Source organism: Hetaerina americana, unplaced genomic scaffold (genome assembly GCF_022747635.1).
Source record: "Hetaerina americana unplaced genomic scaffold, ioHetAmer1.1.p SCAF_9, whole genome shotgun sequence".
NCBI lineage: Eukaryota > Metazoa > Arthropoda > Insecta > Odonata > Calopterygidae > Hetaerina > Hetaerina americana.
The window spans coordinates 42,125,830-42,147,966 of NW_027287538.1; positions in this window are offsets into that span (position 1 = coordinate 42,125,830).

Here is a 22,137-nt window from a genome sequence, read left to right on the forward strand (position 1 = left end):
ACCCGATTGGTAATTAATCCGAAAGCGACCGTTTAAACACGTACCAAGGAAACAACTCCTAATTATGGCGCCAGAGCAGTGATTCTAAGAAGGGGTTACAATAGTAATAAAAAATGGCTTACTGAGAAACACAAAGAGTTTTGAAAGTTAAATCCAATGGCAAACACAAATGAACAGGGTTAATGAATTACACACACCTACTAAGACCATGTATTATTAAAGAAAGAGAAATTTATAATAAAATACAAAGTTGTACATCATGTTTAACTTAAAAAAAATTGCTTTCATTGGACATATTTTAAATTCCAGCCAGGCTTTCAGTTCATGCCTAATTTACACTACGACCGAGTTGGATGAATGTGGAGATATTCCGAGATATTAAAAGCTCCAAATATTTTTTTTTATGAAAAACAAACACACGACACAGAGACGGAGGACTTAATCTCCGTTCGCACGTTTGTCGTTTTCGTTCCCCATGATGATTGAGTTCCGTGTGCTACCGTGAAAATATTTTTTTGGAGTGTTTCGTATTCCTAACATATTTTCGAGCAGACAGGTATTCATGATAAGCTGTTGCCGAAAAGAAAAGCAGGAGTCACAAGCGTTGCCATGGAATAGCTTGCGAAATAATTAAAAAATGGCATGCTGCCATCACACACAACTTTAAACACGTCACTCTGAACGACCAGGCTTTTTTGGGCATGATCGTCTAGTAACATATTTCCAGAGTTTCACAAATAGATGTAAGAATATGTAATGTACCCTTGTAGGGCGCTTTACGGCAAGACCGGCACAGTAACCAACCGAAAGCTTGATTTCCAGGTGAGGGCATAAAACGCCTATCACCACGCCCTACTATATTTGAAAATCGCATTTGGACTAAAGGGACTGTTTCCTTTCCCTGGGGCGTCTGTGGTTTCCCGAAACGTTTCAGGACCCAGGAGCTTGGAGAGGTGAATAACACGTGGGTTAAAACAATAGCACGTCCCAGCTAGTAGCAGAACATTATCCACAATGTAGACTTCGTTCACTATGAATAATAATTCGCCAAATCTTTTCCTCACAGTTCAACCATCGTTAAGGAGTGGTGCATTACATGCGACGGATTCTGGGATACGGTGATAGTGCACAGGTTAAACGAGTTGAATTTAAGGTTCCAACGAAACAATACGGAATAAAAATTCTGTGCCTGAGGACATTTTACAAAATTAAACATAATACTGTACCTTAGCAGGCAAAAAATTATTTAAAAAATGAAAATCAATACAAACAACTACGGTGCAAATAAATTATTTCCCACCCGAAATAAGTTGACCAATATCGATGAGAAGACAAGAGGAAAAAAGCTAACCAAAAAAAGTGGAGCACATTGATTGGTTCTATCTCCTCTGCAGCCCCACCGTTACCCCACTATACTTTCCACCCAAGTCTTGCATACATTTTCGCAAAGCCCCCCACACGTAGGCGGGTTTTGGTTTAACTTCTTGGCCACTTTAGAAACCAATAATTTATTCCTCAGGACAGGAATAATTGGTGTGGAAAATCTAATCATTAAAACTTTTTGTCACGACACATGAAAGCCACTGAGTAAATTCATAAATGGAAATTCCGCATGAGAGAGGCGAGAGGGAGAGAGGGAACAGCGATCGAGGATACCAAATGGCAAAAAGGAAAACATGTAAAGCTCACAATGTGGAGTAATCATATATTTTTCAATTCAGGGGAAGGAAGTTTTTTCCCCAATAAATCTCTGTATCGGTGGAGTATGTGGGGAGGAGGTGGGTGAGGAGGAGAGAGGAGGACGAACCTCTCCCGCAACGCCTCCCTCTTGCCCTTACGATTTTCTTTTCCCTTCTCCGGCAACTCTCAGCCTTCCTACACCCCTCTTCCATCCTTACTCTTCCTCCCTTTTGACCGCATTCAAAAGAATCAATCACGCATTCTGAATAAAACTGGACGATTTTTTTTCCACTCCCTTCAATCCTAAAGCGCTATTGACAGGAAATCCGTGCGCAGGGACGGAGAGATCAGAGGGTAGGGTAAAAGGGAAGTCGAAAAAAAGACCGAAGTAAGAGGGATGGGGGTAAGAAATGGAGTGCGGTAAAAAGGGGACATGAGACGATATCGATTATTGACTTATTCATTGGCTTTATTGCTTTAGGAAAGAACTTCGGGTCTAAGAAAGAAATCTATGCCCTCCTAAGCAATTAGGGTACCACGCTGCTATTGCGGTGGACAGTCTATCGATGGTAAACTATAGAAAACACCTCTCCAATCAATTTACAACACTCAAAACTCAAGAGAATAAAGAAATCATAGCTGCACGAATAAAATCTTTTATGAATACATAAACATCCTGAATGCAAAAGAATAAGAAAATAAAAAAATAAAGGTGCTTTGGGAAAAGACGTAGTAACACGAAAATAGTCCCATGAATTACTTTACCTATAAAAAAGTGGAGAATTACGGATATCGATAGTACCACCAGCATCTCAAAACGCTGAAATGTATATAGATTTAATTCTGCGAATTTTGTGTCCTATTTTACTTTAAAAAAAAAGGGTTTTTGAAGGCTCTTTTGCAATTTGTCAAACTAAATGCCGTGCTGCTAATGGGGACATTGACAGCCAGCAGGATTAATGGTATTTTTACTTTAAAAATAGGAGCGTTCCAATGAAAGCACCAACGGAAATTTCTTACATTCTTATAAAAGGGCATGCTTACCTCAGTCAAAATTTAAAATAAATCCATACTTCCGCATATTAAATAAACTATATTCAGAGGTTTTTTTATTCATTTCAAGCATTAAAACTAAATACCATTTAAGCAACAATAATTAATGTACTTTATCTTCAACGAATAAATACCGCACTGAAACTATTTTTTCAGAAGTAATACGCGTACATTTAAAGTAAAAACCTAAGAACGGCAATAAAGTTCTGATGTAGGAAATCCCACCAAGTGTTCTTTGGAAATGAAGAATCGTTTAATTGCTCCGCTCGAAAAATGTCATTTTTTTGTTTTCTCTTGGTTCATGTTACTACGAAAGGTTACTTACTTACTTACGCCTTCATTTACTTTCTATAAGGCCATTGTAATGCGTGAGTGACTTGAAATGACTAAAGGGGAAATTCTCCAGCAAGTGTTGTAATACCTATTGTCAGAAGAAAAGGATGGTGATATTATGCCTGGTAAGCTACCACCGGATTTTACATGCACACAACCTAATTCGCACGTTCCAAAATGCCGCTAATCAGTTAGTGATGTAGTCTTTACAATGTGCATTCGTTCATTAAAAAAAATGGAAAAAAGGAAAACTGATGTAATTATTAATACCTTTGTATAATTTGTACCACATGGGGATTGAACCAAATAGAACCGAACCCTATAAGGAATGAAATTTTAGACATTTTATAAAATATTCCGCAGATAATTCATCATCGATCCGTCGTCAAAGTACTATCTTAAGACATGGGGTCCAATTACAGCATCAACCCTTACACATAATGCGATAAGTTATTGGAAGAAAAATCAATCAAAATAATTGATGAAAAAAGTTAAAAATATTACTGAATATTAAAGGAGACAAAAGGCGAACAGAGATGAGTCAAAACAGTTTATCCAAATAACTGGTAATAAAATAATACTGGGACATTTTAAATAAAGTTCATTGAAAATAAAATATATTTGAAGGAATGGCAAAAGAGATCAAACATTAGAGAAAAATTTAACTGAATAACGTAAGTCACGAAAAAATGAATGAACGAGGAATACATAGGGGATTTGGCGTGAATCCTAAATAAGGGTTCTAGAGTAAGTGAGCAAGAGAGAGTTTTAATGCACACAATTGCGAACATCGAATAACCCTTATCCTTCACCATGTTGAATAAGAGTGGTCGACCCATTTTGAGCTCAGCCATCAAGATCTTGTTACATCAGACTTGTAAAACCACCAAGAGAATTATCACACGTTTAACTCGCGCGGATCTGAAGGAGATGGGAGAATCATGTGTTTCAATTTGCCCATATACTCACCCGAGATCAAACAACCTCCTCGCTATCAATATGATAGAACCCTTGAAGCTAATGCCTCCAACAACATGCTCAAGAGAAATGGCTTGTCAGAGTAAAATGGAACGAAGTGCATAGAAGGGAAGAAAGGAGAGAGGCCATGGTTGAGAGAGGAAAACATTGGCTGCATAGAGAGAGGGAAAGTAGCTTCTCGGAAAAAGGAGAGTGGGATGTAAAAAGAAACCCATCACGAATCCTTAAAAACATGACGACTAACTTAAAGGGAAACTTACGATTCCATTCCGTCCCACCAAACTGAGCGAGCCTTCAAGATACTTTCCTGGGATAAAACCATTAATTGAGGAGCATAAAAATTCACTTAAAATGATGATTGAAGCCTTACACTTCCCAAGTAAAACGGCTCGAAAAAAATGGATTATTGAACAGAATTAAAAATGTCGATATTTCTTTTGGATATTTTTTAACAAGAGAGGTCTAAAAATTTGGGTAGGAGACAGTATCAGGATGGTTTCAATATTTATGATTCAAGGGAAAGTTTGAATATCGTTCCTCGATGCTTCTTCGAAAATGGTGGCCCACTTTATCGATTATGGAAAAACATGTGCGTAATTTAGTTGAGAATTGCAAAATCGTTTCTGTCCTCGTAAACATCCATGCCAGACTGCTTCGGAAACAAATATTAAAGGCATTAAAGATAAGGATATAGGCCTAGGTAAAAGGCTAAACAAACCAACAGCTGATGTGGAATTACGGGGAAAATTAACACAAGCTACATAGTCATACCCACCAGTTAAAATTACATTAAGTCTTAATATTTCACATTCTTAAAATCTCACTATCTATTAAAACCCCATTAATTACAATGAAAAATCCAATTTGCATACAATAATTATTAACTAATTTATCATTGTTAAATTAATATGTCGTTATGTGAACAAGATTTTCTAATTACAAGCATTATCTTACATTTTAACACGTATGTTAAAATTAAATTAAAATGTATTTATTTTAAGCAAAATTAAGCAAATATTTTCACCCATCCGACAAAAATGAAGTAGAAATTTCAGAATATTCTTTCTTTAAATACTTTTATATTTAAATTTCATTTATTGTTAAGGATAAACGTCTTTCCACTATCAATGCAGGAATGCCAGATTTATCGTGAGCCATTGAGCCAATAGGATAAAACTAGCATTTGCTCCACTTCTGACAATGACAACAATATACATTGAAATAATTATGTATTATTCCGGAGGAAAAAAAATATTTAGGCGAACAAATCTATAATCCATCCGTTAAACATTCCTACATCATGAGTTTTGCTGCATTCTGAATCTATTCAACGCGAAAAGGTAATAGATCAAAGAAGGTTCCCTGAAAAGCAGCGTTATTTTAAAAAGCCAGTAACTCCAAATAAGTAACACTGCAAATTCTACCGCATTTTCCAAGGCCACCAATCCCCTCCTTGACTTTCTCATACTCTTTGGACAGGCGTGGGATACAAAAAAAATCACGAGGACGGGAGCCCAACATTCTGAGAGCGTCGAAACTTTGAAACTGCTCCAGATATACAGACTCGATGCCAGGGGCAACGAAGCGAAGGGTGACGACAATGAGTGTAAAGGGGGAGTCTGGGGGGTCGCCATATACGTTTTGGAATATTTTCCCGGTCCACGAGATCCCTTCTCACGACATCCGACTCCAATCCCCTCTCCCAACAGACCATTCTTCTCCTCCCTCTAACACGAGAACCATCCCGAACCGCGACCGTCCGAACCGTTTCCCGTAAGGATGAGGGTGGCGGGGAAGGAATGAAAAAGGCGGATGGAGAAAGGTTTTCTTTTAAACATAGTATAAGGTGCCGACCGGAGCATTCTCTCTCTCTCTCTCTCTCTTCATTATACCCCCCGCCCCAACGCCTTACCATACCTCCCCGAGGGAGTGGTTAGCGGGTATAAAAGAATGGTTTCGCCGATACAAGTCGAGACGGTGAGGCAAAAGAAACAAAGACAGACGTCGTCCTCACGAGGGCGCGAAGGCGTTTAGGTGGTTGAGGGAAGAGGCGGGAAAGGGGGGAAGTGAGTGCGGGGGCCCGCGCGAAGGCGGAGGTGGTTGGAATTTTCGGGATGGGGGAAAGCAGATGCGACTCCTAGGAGTTTGCAAAGGACTGGTCGCCCGACGGGGCGTTTTAAATACGTAAAGTGGATGCTCTTAATATTCAAGGAAAATATCAAAAACGAGATGAGAGGAGTGGAGCAGAGGGGGAACAAAAACTCCCTAAGTCAGCGGAGCGTCTTTTTCCTCCCACAGGAAACTTCCTCCGGCCCTTTTAATTAAATTCCCTATTTTGGCCAATCTGCGGGGAAGATTGACGCCACTGTAATTTTCAACCTCCTGATAATATTATTCAATTCGCTTTACAATTAAATCAGCGTAAAATAACGCAACAATGTGAAACGGTAATAAGATTATAAAATTTATTTCAGCGGCATTTCCGTTGTTGGCCGTCAACTTGCTTTAATTTGCATTCATTGTATTACTTTAGGAAAAGAGATTGGATTACCTAAATGTGAATCGGTAGAAGATGTGATGTCGCATCGGATAGAGGTTCCTTTTAATTCATTAAAGCGATTAAAAGGTTAAATTCGTCGTAATTCCCATTTAATGACTATTCCATTTTTCCTACGGTAACAAGAATAAGACTCGCAATAGTGTCAATTTTATCGTACTGGTATTCTCTAGGTATCACGGAAACAGTTATAAACACCGGAGAGGAATTGGAATTTTTTCCATCGATAAGAATTGATATCGATGATCTTCAGAGAATTTAATTTCCACAACCCCAGACTCCAATTGCTAAATTTATGACTTCAACTAAATTTGCATCGCTGCAAATTAAACTATCAGTCTTAGAACACGCGATTCGATATTCTAATTGTAGTGCTTGCGACAGGAATCACTTGATTTTGCACTCCCGCACGATCCAAATTGCAACTAATGATAACACAGGAATTCATTTTAAAGATGCAAAGGAGATATACTTAGCAGCATTTGACAAAAAGAAAACTCTTATAAAGGCATTCTCCGCTGCAATACGGCTCTATTTTTCTATATCTACAAGGCAGTAGATTATACAGCGTAAACCTAATGCCTTAGCTTCGGGTTAGTGGGTTCAGATACGAATATTTATCATTGCACGTGTTTCAGTTCAAATAGACGATAAATTCTCTTATAAATAAAATAATGATTATTGAAAAAAAATATTTAAACATTTCTCTCTATTGACAGAAATAAGTTATGGTAAAATACAAATATTCCAGCTCATTTTCAATCGATTTTGATTTACTACAACATAAGTAAAGCGAAACAGTAAACATTTTGCAAACATTTCGTCAATGTACCTTAATTATACAGAAAGGCATTAATTCATTACAATCTTCCATCAGGAGGAAAAATATATTTTTTTCAAATCTAACCAGTGGATTCATTCGAAAATCACGTTCACGATTGCGACATGCCCTCCGCTTCATCAAGCATCATCTATCTACGATATACCAGACGAACAGCATCTGCGGAAGAAATCCTACTTACCAAAAGCCAATCACTAGGCACATGCTAAGGGAAAGACAAGGACTTTATGAGGCAACTTAAAAATAAAGCAAAAAATTGATCAAATAATATTTGCGCAATAGTAGTACTATTGCGTAGTATAAAACGTATTATAATGTAATTAACCACTCGATTTCAATTTTATTCAACTAACAACTATTTCTTATAATATTTCACGATATATTCTTGACACTTACGGAAAATATTATGAAAGCACAAGTTTAATCTTGCAGACAAATTTACCGGTTTCGCTTACTAAAAGGCATTCTAAGTTGTTCGGGAAGGGTTATTATGATAGATGTCTTCGGAGAAATTCTCAAATCACTGCACGAAACTACTACGCTTGCAGCAAATATTATGGTTCCTCCAAGGTTCCGTCTTTAACATTCAGAAGGGAGCACGTTTATCTTGATTTATGTATCTTTGGTGTCCTTGAGTCTATTTTTAAATGTTTGAATTTTTAGCCCTACTATTCCTGGCCAACAAAATATCCCTGCACATGAAGGAGGAGTCGATATTTCAATACTAGATGAAATGTCAAATGGAAAAAGAGGACAAATTAAGTTTCACGCCCGGAAAAGAAAAAATATTACCCTCCCCATTCTGTCAGACTATTTACTTTATTCCATTTCCCCAACTCCTAGAAACATTCCTTCCTATCTCCCAAGCCTTCATAATAAAATTCACAATATGCTTCTCTATAGCTTCCCTTCTTCCATTTTCTCATTCTTTCCTATCTTCAAAGCAACGAGTCATATATTGTATCAACAATAGCGTTGCCAAATACACTCACACGGACTTAAACGCATACTATTTGATTTCTGCATCTTTGTTCATCTCCATACAATGCAACGGCAGTTAAGGGTATTGTTTAGACTGCATCGCCTTACTACTGACTACATCTGTATTACCTTAGTGCCATTCTTTCCTCGGTAGCATAACACATTTCGCTGGTAAGCGAGGAAGACAGCGTACACTGACCAACTCCATCTAATTGAGTGAGCGAGGCATTCACGAATCCACTAGCTTCTAGAATTCACGTTGTACTTTCATTGACTTATTCAGTAATACCTCTCCAAAAACCTATCCTCGTCTCCTTTATCACATCTCATCCCGGCTTTTTCTATCGATAATCCTTCCAGTGTTCAAGAATATTGTTTTCAACGCTAAAATGATCTTCAGGATCTGTCGGAAATGTCCATAAGTGAATGTTCTACCAACAATTCACTTTTAATCGTTTAATTTAACCACAGATGTGCGTCTCAGTTAAGACAACGTTGCGTCTTAGTACAAATAAAAAGTTAAAGAGCGCAAAATGGCAAATTTTAACCCTCGCTATAGAATTCTCTTGTATCAAAGCTGCTGCTGCATATTGTAGTTTTTGGTTTGAATAGACAATTTCACCATTTAATGTACTTTTCAACTAATATCCTGAAAGTAAGCAACACCACTGACATGAGAAATACTACCCAAAACACAATAATCAGGTAAGTACAGAGAAACTTGTCAAAATATAAATACTTATGCGTATATTTGCAAAAGAGCATAACTGAGAAAAATCTTTCGAACTGTTGACTGGTATACCAAATAAAAATATGTACTCTTCGTAATTTCATGCTTTATGGTGTATTTTAAGATTCAATCCAGGTTTTTCCCTCCCTCCACCATCAAAATGGTCTCTCGCCAACCTATCATTATGATGAGGGACATGATTTTCTCTTCGCATATAATTTACCAAATCCAATCTGTTTCTCCGCATTTTCTTTCTCTCATCCTTTTCCTAGACTAAAAGCCTCAGATTTCCTTAACTAAATCTAGGGATTTCATAATTAACCATTTCTTTATCAATATTCAATGAAACCGATTTCCAAACTAATTTGAGTTTAAACTTACCAGATAAGACATCCGGGTTTGTACGGTTGAAATTCGATCGCCCGTAAGCGAAAACATAGTTTGCTCGAATCCCGCATTGGGGGTCAGTGTTGTCATACGCATCATGCTATGAATTCTCTAGCATTATGAAATTGCAGAAGGACGATCAAATCTGGTGGAGCAGCCAAAAATCCAATAATCAATATCCGGAAGGATATGCGTGCCTATGAATGCCGAAAGCATGCGAGATGCTGGTATTTGAAACGACAAAATTACATTCCTACTAAGTAATCGGTGATGTAAGCATATTCATCTCCACCTTAAATGTATGCAAGTGGCTGAAAAATATTCCGCCAAATTTGTTTCAAAATTCTGCAGCGGAATCGCGTCCCATGGTAGATAATTTTAACTATTTTTGGATGGTAATCTTTGAAGGATAACGAAAGCAGAAAAATGTGATACTCTTAAAAGCCAAATCCATATGCACTTCACAAAATATTCATCATCTCTGCATGCTTCCTATTTTTCCAAACGATGTATAAAGTTATTTCCTCACTCTTCCTTGCTTGCTTAACATTATCTCTTCTCACAGTCTCCTACCAACTCGTTTTCATCAATTTCCCACGTTTTATTTCTCTAGCGCATAGATATCGCGAGTCAAGTTTTCATGTTTTCCTTAATACAAAATTATTTTCTTCCATTAATATATTAGCTTGGCTCCCTCCAATAAAGGATTAGCAAAAAAATACTAATTAGTGGTGGAAGAATGAAAAAGTAAGCATTATTAAGAGTCGCCGAACAGTCGGACAATCAGTCATAAAATCGGTTTAAAAAGTACTTGAAAGGAGTGCACTTTCGGAAGTTTTCCGCTTTTGAGCAAGGCATAGTGACTCTGAAGGGAGGGTTGAAAGAGTGGAGAGACGAAACTGGATTGAGATAAGGGGTGAAGGAGAGGAGAGAGGAAGACAAGAGGGGAAGAGTGAGGGAAAGTAAATGACGGAAGGGAAGACATGATAAGCTGCACCACTGAAGGACGCTGAAGGTTGTTTTTCGCGAAAAAAATACAAAATTATCACGCAATAAAAATTGCGTTCGAGCGTCGCTGTCACGTCCCGGATGTGAGCGACACTGACAAGAATAATTTTCCGTCACGGCTTTTGTCGTCATCTCCCTCGCTTGAGAGAGGGGAGAGTGAGCGAGAGAGATGAAAAAAAATATTAATTCGCCAGTTATTATTTTCGTTTTGCTTTCGAAAAACAAGGTATCTCAAAAAAAAACGTCACGCGCGGTTGAAAATAGCGGCTTCGAGGTTTTATAAGGGGGGGCTGTATACACTAGATGAGGATCGCAGAATATCTTTTACGGAGAAACCATGTTGAAATAATCTGTCTTTCACGCCTCTCATCTCCTTCAAAAGCCTTGTTGAAGGATTTTCATTAAAAAAGACTCACTGAACCCTCCTTTAAATTTGAGTATCAGACTATGATTTTTTTATGCATTCACATCATATCAAGTACAATGAGCTGCCAATTTTCATAAATTATCTCTGTCTTATTTGCGGTTTTATTGCATACCACATTATTTTACAGAATATTTAAAAGATAACAATGACATTTCTGTTTAACTTTACGTCATGTTGCACATCTACAGTTAATCCACAATAGAAATGGCATAATTCACGAGCTTAATATGAAATTTTCCAACTTTTTTCACATGGACAAAAAATTCATTTATGTGAAATTATAACATATATGGATATTTACGACCTTATGTTGAAGGATTTCTCGGCAGGGAGCCATTGTTAATGAAAGAATACATTAAGTTAAGTGGCATTGAATCGTTCGTGGCAAATACATTACTGCTTCCATTCATGATCAAACAATCATCATTATTTACCTATCTGTGTGCGTTCAAAATTTTAATAACCCGATAAATTAAACATATACTTGATACGAGACCTGAGGAGTGCTATGTTACAAAGCTTGAACAGATTTCAGTCCTTATAAAGTGACTGCTAAACGTCCAACTGCTCTCAGTCCGATAACTTTTGGTCCGAAAAAAAGAGATCAATCAAGAAGAGCAAATACGATTTGATACAATTCACGAGAGACCTGTGAAGCGACGGCGCTACTGGAAATACGCCGATAAAATCGTTTGAAAACTCAACGCCAGAGAAAATGTAAACGAAGCTATCCCATCAAAGTAAACGTCATATGGCCTTCTACACAAAAGGTGGAAATGAAAAGCAAAATAAAATTCCTCCATCGTGCACAACTCATAATGGGATCAAAGAGCTTATAGTAGAATGGCGGGTGAGCGCTAGAATTTTCTTTTACTTCAATTTGCCACTGCGATGACATTGGCTATCACATGATATGTTGCAAAACAGTAAACGCAATGAAAGAACTTCCGTTCACAGTCCGGATTTATGTATTTCGGAATGATAAATAAATCAAAGGCAGCGATGAAATATGATAGAACTTAGCTTTTAGTATCGATGAGTATATATATTCCTGGATCAGTATGGATTTCATTGTACGTTTTGTAACGTCGCAAAACTTCTACACGGTTTAAAATGAAGGGATGAACACCATAATTAAGTTCAACTAAAAATATTCCAAGCAACAAAAGTATGACTTAAATAAATAAACTACCTCGAAAAATTAAGAAATATATTAAATTACCATCATCATCACCAACTAATTCCCAAAGTATTACAAAGGATAAATTTATCATACAATTATTTTTTAATTAAAGTTATGTAAACTATACATGAATGCATAATAACGACCAAATTAAAATGCATAACTGAACTCACTCCCCGTCATGCTTTCTTTTTTTATTTATTAATAAAATAAGTGAGAGGAACTGCCATGCTGACGATTAAAACTCCTCTCTTTTTCCATACCTCAATTGAAGGTGCTGAAATAAGCAAATAAGAACATCCTAATTTTGATAAGAGAAACATTTGGAGAATTCCTTTGAACACAGTAATGAAGAGTTCAATGTCGTTCTCCATTTATTTATATTCTCTAAACTATCATGTTCCCAACCAAAGTCTTCATTCCAACATCGAATATTTTACCAACATTTTCCATTACCTGTTTCTCATAGCATGTAGATTATACAAAGCCTGTAGATTAACCTATGTTTTTCTCTTAAATAATTTCATGATAGGTTCGATAAGTTCCTCTCTCCTTGTGTTTTCCCTCCATAAGCTTTAGAAACACGTCGAAGAGTGGGAAGAAACAAAATCATTATTCTCAAACACAACGCCTGTCATTGCTGCACCTCCTCTAATGTACCAACTTGTAGGTTTTAGTTTATTTAACTTTTTGATTTTCTGATGTATAACAAAGAGTTACTCATATCCTAGCCAATTGGACTAATCATACCTCAATGGTAATGAGTGGTAGTAGACTTGCAGAGTGTTGTGTGCGAATGCGTAGAACAATCCCGCCGATAAACTCCTAGGTAAAAATCCTCGGTGATGCCTTTGAGTAATCGCCTATCCACCTAAGAGGGTCTCTCGGTATCAAACCTTTCTAAAACATCGCAAGGGACACGGGCTAAGAAATTGACTTTTCCCTACTCTTTTAAGTTTAAATTCTAATCGCCAAAAATCTTAGCTTAAGCCTTAAGCTCTCCCTCGAAGACCAAAGTCAACTGCACAATTGATAAACAATTTTTTTTCCATGCAAGACTTACATAGAAGTACTGATTAAATAAAAATACGAAAATCTCGAAGAATATTTCAACAAAAATGAAGCCCTGAAAGCCAAATAGAGCAGTGCTTTCAATGTTCTCGAGGACAGGTAAACTAGTATATGGATTCCCGGGGGAATGAAGGTGAGGCGATCGGTGAACTTTCAAGTGGGTAAGGGTCACTTAGAGAGTAACAGCGCCGCATCGAGTATTCCACTACGCCAAAATCGTCAAGGACAAGCCCAATTCACCCCTTTCTTTTAGATAATAGCTTAGCCTTAATACATATGCCTATGCGTTTTCAATGGGCACCTGTTAACAAAACTCTATAAAAAAAATACTTCCCATGATAGGGGATATCACTAGCTAAAATAAAAACGTTTCGTGATGTCATAAATGTGACCACATATGTATATATAGTATATATAAAACTACATAAATGTACCAAAGGGCTTACTACGTTGGTTGTGCTCAATCAAGTCAATGTATGCAGTAGACATTAGCTCTGCAAATTCTATGATAAGCAATTATTCCCGAAAACCCTAGAGAGTATCTATCAAGGTGACTATATCCACACTCTTCGCCAACACGGTAAAATAATAATGACACTGCTGAGTAAGAATATGCAGCCATCCACACGGAAGTCACCTTCTCTCAGGACGATCAGAATTAGAAATGTATAGCAATCACCACCGGGTTTAGCGAAAGGAAATATTTAAATTGCAAATTGAAGACAGCAATGGTTGATTTGATTTTATACATCAAAATTACTATTCATAAATATCAGAATGTTTATATATGACACCTGAGTTACAAATCAGTGAAAGCTTAAACCTTAAAATCCACCACCAAACTTAGCCAAATGTATTTCATGAAGTACCAATGCATGAAAGAGTGATCGTCAAAAATAAAAGCAAATATATAGATGTAGGTAGCTATAAAAAGAAATGGCATAAGAGATTCTAACAAGGGACGCTTATTAGCCATACTATATGTCTAACTACCAGGTGTATGCTTTCGATAAAATCAGTAACAATATGTCTCCGGGTTCTTAGGATATGAATTAGTGCTTAATATTTAAAGCGTTTAGTATTACATTCAACCATCTCGCGAAGTCAGAACCTTCTACCTAAATTCAATCAGCTAAAAAAGACCTACTCCTAGCCTCACTCTCCTTTACTTACCAACAATCTCCATTCTTCAAAATCTTTCAATTTCCCATTTCCTCAAAATGCCTCGGTTAAATATCTCCGCCTCTTCCGAATTTTTACCGATAACCTTACCCATTTTCTGATGATCCCAACACTTCTTTCTCTTCTCATTCGACTATTAAATTTTTTCCACGGTAGCATATTTAATGTTCATTTTAATATTTACTAATATAATATGGTATCCTAGAGCATATATCGTTCTACTGTTTAGTTTTGTAAGTTATTCACAAAACGCCATATTGACATCTACCTACTCTATCTATTCAAGTCCAAAGAAATAGTTCATTAACCTAGTAAAAATTGCCTAACAAGAATTTGTATGAAAAGAATTCATTTTAGTTACATCCACATTTTGAAAATGCTAGCAATTTCTTCGCAGAAGAATGTTTTTTTACGAACCATTAATTTATAAATGTCTCACACAGAGGAGGAACTAATACACAGCACGGCTGCGGGCTCTTATCCAAAGTATGGAGTATCTAATGAGGTTGAGTTATTCCTTGCATTTTTCCTATTCAATCAAATATGCATCATGAGAAAAATTTTGGATATTCCATAAATCCTCACATGAAATAAAGAGATTGAATGGGAAATACCTACGCAACAGCAAATTATCTGCAAGGGTTGTTATTGCTAAATCGCCATTTGATAATAATAGTCTGAAGGTTGATACGGGGTAACATTGAGGGATTAAGAAAAGGTGTTTTTTTTTCGAAAAAATGTTTTCCAGAAAATTTCTATGGGAATAAATGCATCATTCCCACACGACTACTGCTCAAAGACCAAAAGAACAATTCCTATTTAGCGTATTTCTCCGAGAATAAAATTACCTTTCCAGATATTTTCAATAATTTGTTCAACGTTATCCTCAAATGGACTGGTAACCCCGTTGGGCATTAAAAACTACGATGCCAAAAATAGGAACTCTAGCTCGATTATTGACAAGAAGAAATCCTGCTAAGTAAGTCGTCTCTTAAATCAAGAAAAAATAATATAAGATTGGGTAACTTTTTATTCTGGAAATTGGAGTAGCTAAAGAGAGATTACGTCAAGATACCCATCTGTGTGTTGAACTTTAGTCTATAATCTCTCTATCTCGGTAGAAATAAGTTATTTGAACTGAATAAGCGGCAAAATTCTCCAGAACTAACGGTATACGAAAGATCTGCATAGTTTGACGGCGTATGCGACTTCAATTGAGAAACTGCAGTGCAGGTAGTAATGGCCATTGACGGCGTCGATCCCAACGGTGCCACCGTTTCCCCCCGACCACCACCACCGCGAAAATATAAAGGGCGACATACTGATCAGCCGCCCTGATTTACCTCCGCGTTTGCGTTTAACTGCGCGAATAAATCTCTCCCTTCCCACGACTCACCGGCAATGCGCGCCACCCAACTGCGCAGAATAAACCCGTCGCGCCCGCGGCACTCCCGCGGGCATACCTCTGCACAAACTTCCCGTCGACGGCGCGAAGCGTAAAAATAAATAAATATGACCCCGCGCCACTACGGGAAGCACCCCGCGTGATCCGAGTAATTCAAAACCCTTTCGGGGCTCGTGGGAAAAATTCCGTGCAGCGACGGCTAAAAGCCCCGCTGCGCCGTGTCGCCCGGCACCATAAAACCGGCCGGCCGCGCCTCGCAATTCGCCGTCTCGGCATTGTTCGCCTGCAAGCGCGACCCCAACCGCTCGGATCCACTAGCGACTCTCTCCCCCTCCGCGGATTCCTCCATCATAATTCGTCGCGCTAATGGCCCTTTGCAGCCGCGCCCACGCAACATCCCTGCCGTCTCCGACGACCACATTTGACGTGCAGGAAGCATGGATGCATCCATCTAGGCGTTGGTGGAAGTCTTCGGGGGACGGCCTCGAAAATATTAAGCAAAAGGAGATCCCCCACACATTTCAGCGTTCCATCATAATTTGATTACAGTATTATATTACGTACAATGAACTGAACAAATTTGTGTGAAACGCTTCCGATTAAAACCCAAGATTGATAAAATGGTGTATTTAATCAAAGACCCATTACATGGATTTCATTTTAGCGCAAGCGACACGTGCTAGTATACACATCACTACGACCCTTAAAATTAATTTTGCACATAAATACGCAATATTTTTATTTTGCTGTATTAGGAGTGGGGATAACCACCTATTATACTGTCGCTTTAAAGGAATATCAAGGTGAAAATTTTCGATAGTGTTCTTAAGCCTAATAGTTTTCAGAGATCCGTAACTGAGCCAATTGAGTTCATATTATGGTATGGCACCAAATTTTCTTCTCTGATTATCGTCATACAGGATACACAAATCACTTATAAAACACATCCCGTAAAAAAATGTCAATTAATATTAAGTTGAATTTCAGAGCTAATTGGACCATGCAGTTAGTGGAACTGATCCTCTTCATTGTACTGGCATAAAGCCAAAGACACATCAGCTTTAAGCCAATGTGTAAATACGCGAAGTCCCAACCCAAAACCAACAAAAATCAATTTCTGAAAACAATTATTTCATCGATTTCAATTGAGTGAAACAAAATTAAATCCTTAACCGAGCATAGTTAAATTAGCGGGACAAAGTTAATTGCATTCACCAGTTGACAAATTAAATTGGTATATATTTTTTTATTTTCTGGACACGAGAACTTTCTGGGAAAGAGCTGGCGGCACTGGAAAAGGTACTGCCTTCAAAGCCTCAGAGTGTAATTTGCACAAGCCATGAGACACAATATGAGGAACAGATTAAATATACGCCAAAACAGCGATAATTTAGACTAATGCTGTAGTATTGTAAACCTTCGTATGACAACGCTTTAAACAGGTAGCATGTTGATATTCAAATAAAAATGAAAATGATTTTCTAGCATAACAGGGCAAATATTTTCAATTATTCCCGGTGTATTTTCCCGGAAAAATACTTCATTTTTACATGCTCTACCAAATTTCTACATGATCCACCAATTTTTTACATGCTCAAGTTAAAATTCTCATAATATTATAAATTGATGACAGCTAAAAACTGATAGAAAAAACTAATTAAAATAACATGATAGTAATCTATTCTTACTTAAATATTATTCTCCAAATGTTAATATTAATAATATTTGGGAAATCGTACTTTTAGACTAATGGAAATTATTAGAACTGTTCAATATGTTATGGGTAGTTGATGTATTCATGAGTTCATTAGAAGCAGAAGGTAAAAAAAACACCTTAATCTCCAGTAAGGAAAAGGAGGCATTATTTTTTTGTAAAAAAAAAACAAAATGACGACTGCAAAATTTCGGATATTGTAATTAAATAAGTATTCCTGAGATAGCATACAGTTTTAGCATATGATCTCGTAGAGTACTTCATTTATATGAAAGACTGAAGATTGTAAAGCTGTTTTTGCATGCTCTCGTAAAATGCATTCTAAATTTATTTTAAATGTTCCAGTGTATTTTTAAAGCGCCTATAGTTTTCTAATCAAAATAATTTCTATGATTACACAGGATAGATGAATCACCCTGCGGGAGATGTTACTTATACAGATTATTGGTAGCGCCTTCGTCTACTTGATTGCCTTATTCGTAATTCCTGTAACCTAAAATTGGTATAACGAGTCTCTAATTCTATTTACTCTGGTTTTTTAAATGTATTAAAATAAGTGTTCTGCATTCAAAAGTGTAAAGCAGCCGTCTACTTGTTGATTGTGATGAAGTATTATCAAACTTAAACATGCTAATAAACAGCTAGATAACGGCACCTTTTTACAATCTGGCGTTACATAAAAAAAGGACAACATTGAAGAATAATAATCGCTGTGCATAAGGTTTAAAATTATTTCACGCCTATCTTAAACAAATATCAGCAGTATCTAATGATGAGTAAGCGTAATCATTAAAGCACAAGGTTAGCACAAATAAATGAAAATCGATGAAACATGGTTTAAATAAAAAATAATAGTACCTAAGAGCTTGTCATAATAATAGAATCTAAACAACCTGAATCATCGGATACTTGTACATTGATTTGATCAATTATTGATGCAAATAATGTTATTGCTTTATCCTTAATTAATGGAGTAATTCTTTCGGGTAAAAGCAGTAGTAATTTACGTAAAACATACTTAGGGTTTCAATAAATCCACCCAAAGTCAACAAATCTGGCCGCTCAATATATAAAAGGATGGAAACGGTGATTCCCACGAGGCTTTCCCATAATCCATTGCCGAAATTACACCGTTTAAATTAGATGCATACAAACCAAAAAGAGGTGAAATTAAAATAAAAACTAAACTGTACATGTTTGCCCATCGATCTCCTCTATTCCAATCCGTAAAGCATGAGAGATATTTAAGATGAGTACAATCAATTTAAAAGAGGCAAACGAAGAGTATTTTTCAAATTTTCCTCTTTAATGCTCAACAAAATCATTTAACACAAACTTCACATGAAAATTAAGTCATTATATTCTTGATTATTACTACTATCCCTCGGTCTCAAATCCATTGAAATATTTCATAATATATTAAAGTCAAATACACAAAAATTACTAAGTATATAATAACCAGATACCGCCATAAACCTAATTTATTTCAAATTAGCTATATCTAATTCTTCAACTGCATAACAGTTTTCTTTCAAATATTGCACAAAAAGAAAAAAGCTATGATTAGCATTTCTTAGGAAACAAATGGAGTGGGAGTGGTACCTTATTACGCGGAGGTCATGAGAAGTTCAACAGGATATGATGTATGAGTTAGTAAATGCATGTGGAAATTGCCATTCCTTCAGCTGCTTTGCTCACCAGAGAGAATGGAAAATGCTGCGAAGTTTTTTTCCGTTTGAGTTAGCATATCATTTTAAATTATATTTACAAATAAATTATGCATGCCACGGTGAATAATCATTCAATTAACATAACATTTTGAAACGCTATGAAAATGAACAAGGATGAAAGGCAGATTATATATAAAATACCTACAATACTTGCACATCTAATAATAAAACAGTTTAAGAAAGCACAATAATTAACCAGAAGGTTGTTTCATAGCTGAGAATAGAGCTCACCGAGTACTAAGCCCAACGACGTGTTAAATTCAAACATCAAGGTACGGGGGTCAGTTCCTTACCCTGTACCGCCTATTGTTTCCCAAGTGGTTCCGGTAACCGCAAAATCACACACCTTGAGTGTTTCAAGGGCGAAGCTAAGGGTGCTCATTGGCGCCCCCGGCCTGATCCCTCCGATCAGTATCCCAGTGCTTTACCCACTGGACTACCACGCCCCCAATAAAAATATGAACACATGAAAAATAACAGAACACTTCTTGAGTCCATTACCTAACATAGTAATTCACTAAGATGGAAAATATGGCATCACGCTTACATTATTCAACACATAAGTCGATAAATTTCAATGGTATTTACGAGTAAATACCAATCCAGATATCTAGAAAATTCAAGCACAATACCTACTTCGTTCTTCGAGTAGTAAGTTAAAATAGGCTAAGCCCATATCCAATTTCTGCTAAGAGTAACAGGAATTCAATTGAACACAATATTTCGAAGAATTCAATTTCCTAAACAAGATGATTTTTCACTAAAACCATCTGCTGGCATTTTTAAACACTCTCTGCAATTATAGCCAAAAGCACGAATCGATGAAATGACATCACTGATATCTACATTAGTGATTAAGGGGAGTGAAAAATAAAACCATCAGGCCTGGCAGTTCCAGTGCCTGTATCGGGTACAAAAAATTACAAGTGAATATATTATTAAAGTCTTCAAATCAGAGCGCATAATTATTAAATACGAGGTGCGCCGGGATTCTTTGCACTTTTAATCGTTTTCCCGAAAGCTTACAAACTGTCAAATTACTATCCCAACTTTGCTGGAAAAAATGTTTCGGCCGTCCTCATTATTGCTGAGGAATAATCTTCGGTCATTATTTTACAGGTATGCCTGGCGCAGTACTACGGCTTGCTTAACTTGGGAAAGTTGATATTTTCAGGCGCCACTTTGAGGTACTTGATTTAATATAATGAATTAAATGATTTTAATGATTACTACAAAACTTTTTTATGACTTCGAATATAACTTCTGCATAAAACAAAAACTGTGCCGTACAATAACAAGGAAATAGCGTTTAATGTTAAATAGTGGTTATTACACCAAGTAACCAATGATTATCGATCAGTTTCTCGTCTTTCGTTTAGAAATATCATGTTTTCATTTTCACGACTCGAAGATCAACTTTTTTTTACCTATAGAAACCTTGTTCGGCATGGGGACTAGAGGGATTTTTTCATTTGGAGCAGTTAAAGAAAAATTGTGAAGACATTTCTCTTCCGGTAAATGAATCACGATTTCTCCTAAGCAGAGGCTCGACCCCTCCGAAGCGAGGGAATTCCTAGACCCAGGAGCCGGTCCCCAATCTGCTGGGGACGACGACGGCGTTTAAGCTCCCGGGCCGCAATCGAACGCCGAGGACGAAATCAGCAAGTGCTCAGGATGAAGTCTCGGCGCGCGCACGCGCTCCCAGTTGTCCCCGACGATGGCAGGGCGTTACAACACTTGGCATACTCTAATCGACTTAATGGGTTTCAAGAGGGTTGAGCGGAGGAAAGAGGGGGGGGGGGGGTTGAGGGTACCGAGGCGCGAATCCCGCCGACCCGTTCTCCCTCCCCCCACCATCCCGCGAACCCCTTCAAAACCAACCCCTCGACCCAGCGCCCTCCTGGCTGTTTTACGAGGTGTGGGGGGAGTAGGGAGGGGCGCACGTCGGCCACGCCGGAGAGCGTACTTCCGCCTCCTCGACTCCGAAGGCCTCGTCTGCAAATGCCGACGCGCGGCGAGGCGCCACCCCCTCATCCCCCGAGCATCCATTAATTCTCATCGAAAACATCGGAAACTACTACGTAGTTTGACCTCCCTCCAAACGAAATTAATTCCGAGCAGAGCATTTAATCACACGCCCCGTCCTCGAGCGCGAATCAAATGGATCAAACGAGGCTTCCACCGCCCGTCCCAAACACCCACACGTTCCCAAACCCTTCGCTCTCCACCTCCGAATCCGCCAAGGTTGTTACGGCTGTGTGGTCTCTGTCGATCAATGAGCGATCTCACGTCACCGATTGATGGGCTGGAAATCTATTTCCAGTAATCGATTACCCTATCTCCGAGCCTTGACGCAAGAGTATGAATAAACCTAATTCCCAGATAGCTTATGAAATACGATACGATTTCAACCGCCGAAGACTTACATCAGTGGTCCTAAAATTTCACTGCAAAACGATATCAAATAAATAAAGGTACTCATTGCACAACCAAAGTCATAAGCGTATTATTATATTTTCCTATTGCTGAGAAATATCTAATAATTTCGAAAAAAATGCTATTGATAAATATCTAATATGGCTCCTCAAGAGAGAAATATTAAATATTTTTCAGCAGATATATTCACACCCCTATTTGAAAAGAACTACTAAATTAAAATTTGCAATAATCTAGTGTCAATTCAAAGTACTCTATATATGGGTGAGCGAAAAATTCTTTTGTTAAACTTTCATTTGCGTAAGACATGGCTATGTGTCCATCAATTTTACTACCTACAAAAAATGAACAGGTCATAGTAATAGTTCACGCGCTGAAATAAATAATTGCATTAGGATGGTCAAGAGAAGCGGCATTACATGCCATTTTCATTAAATCAAT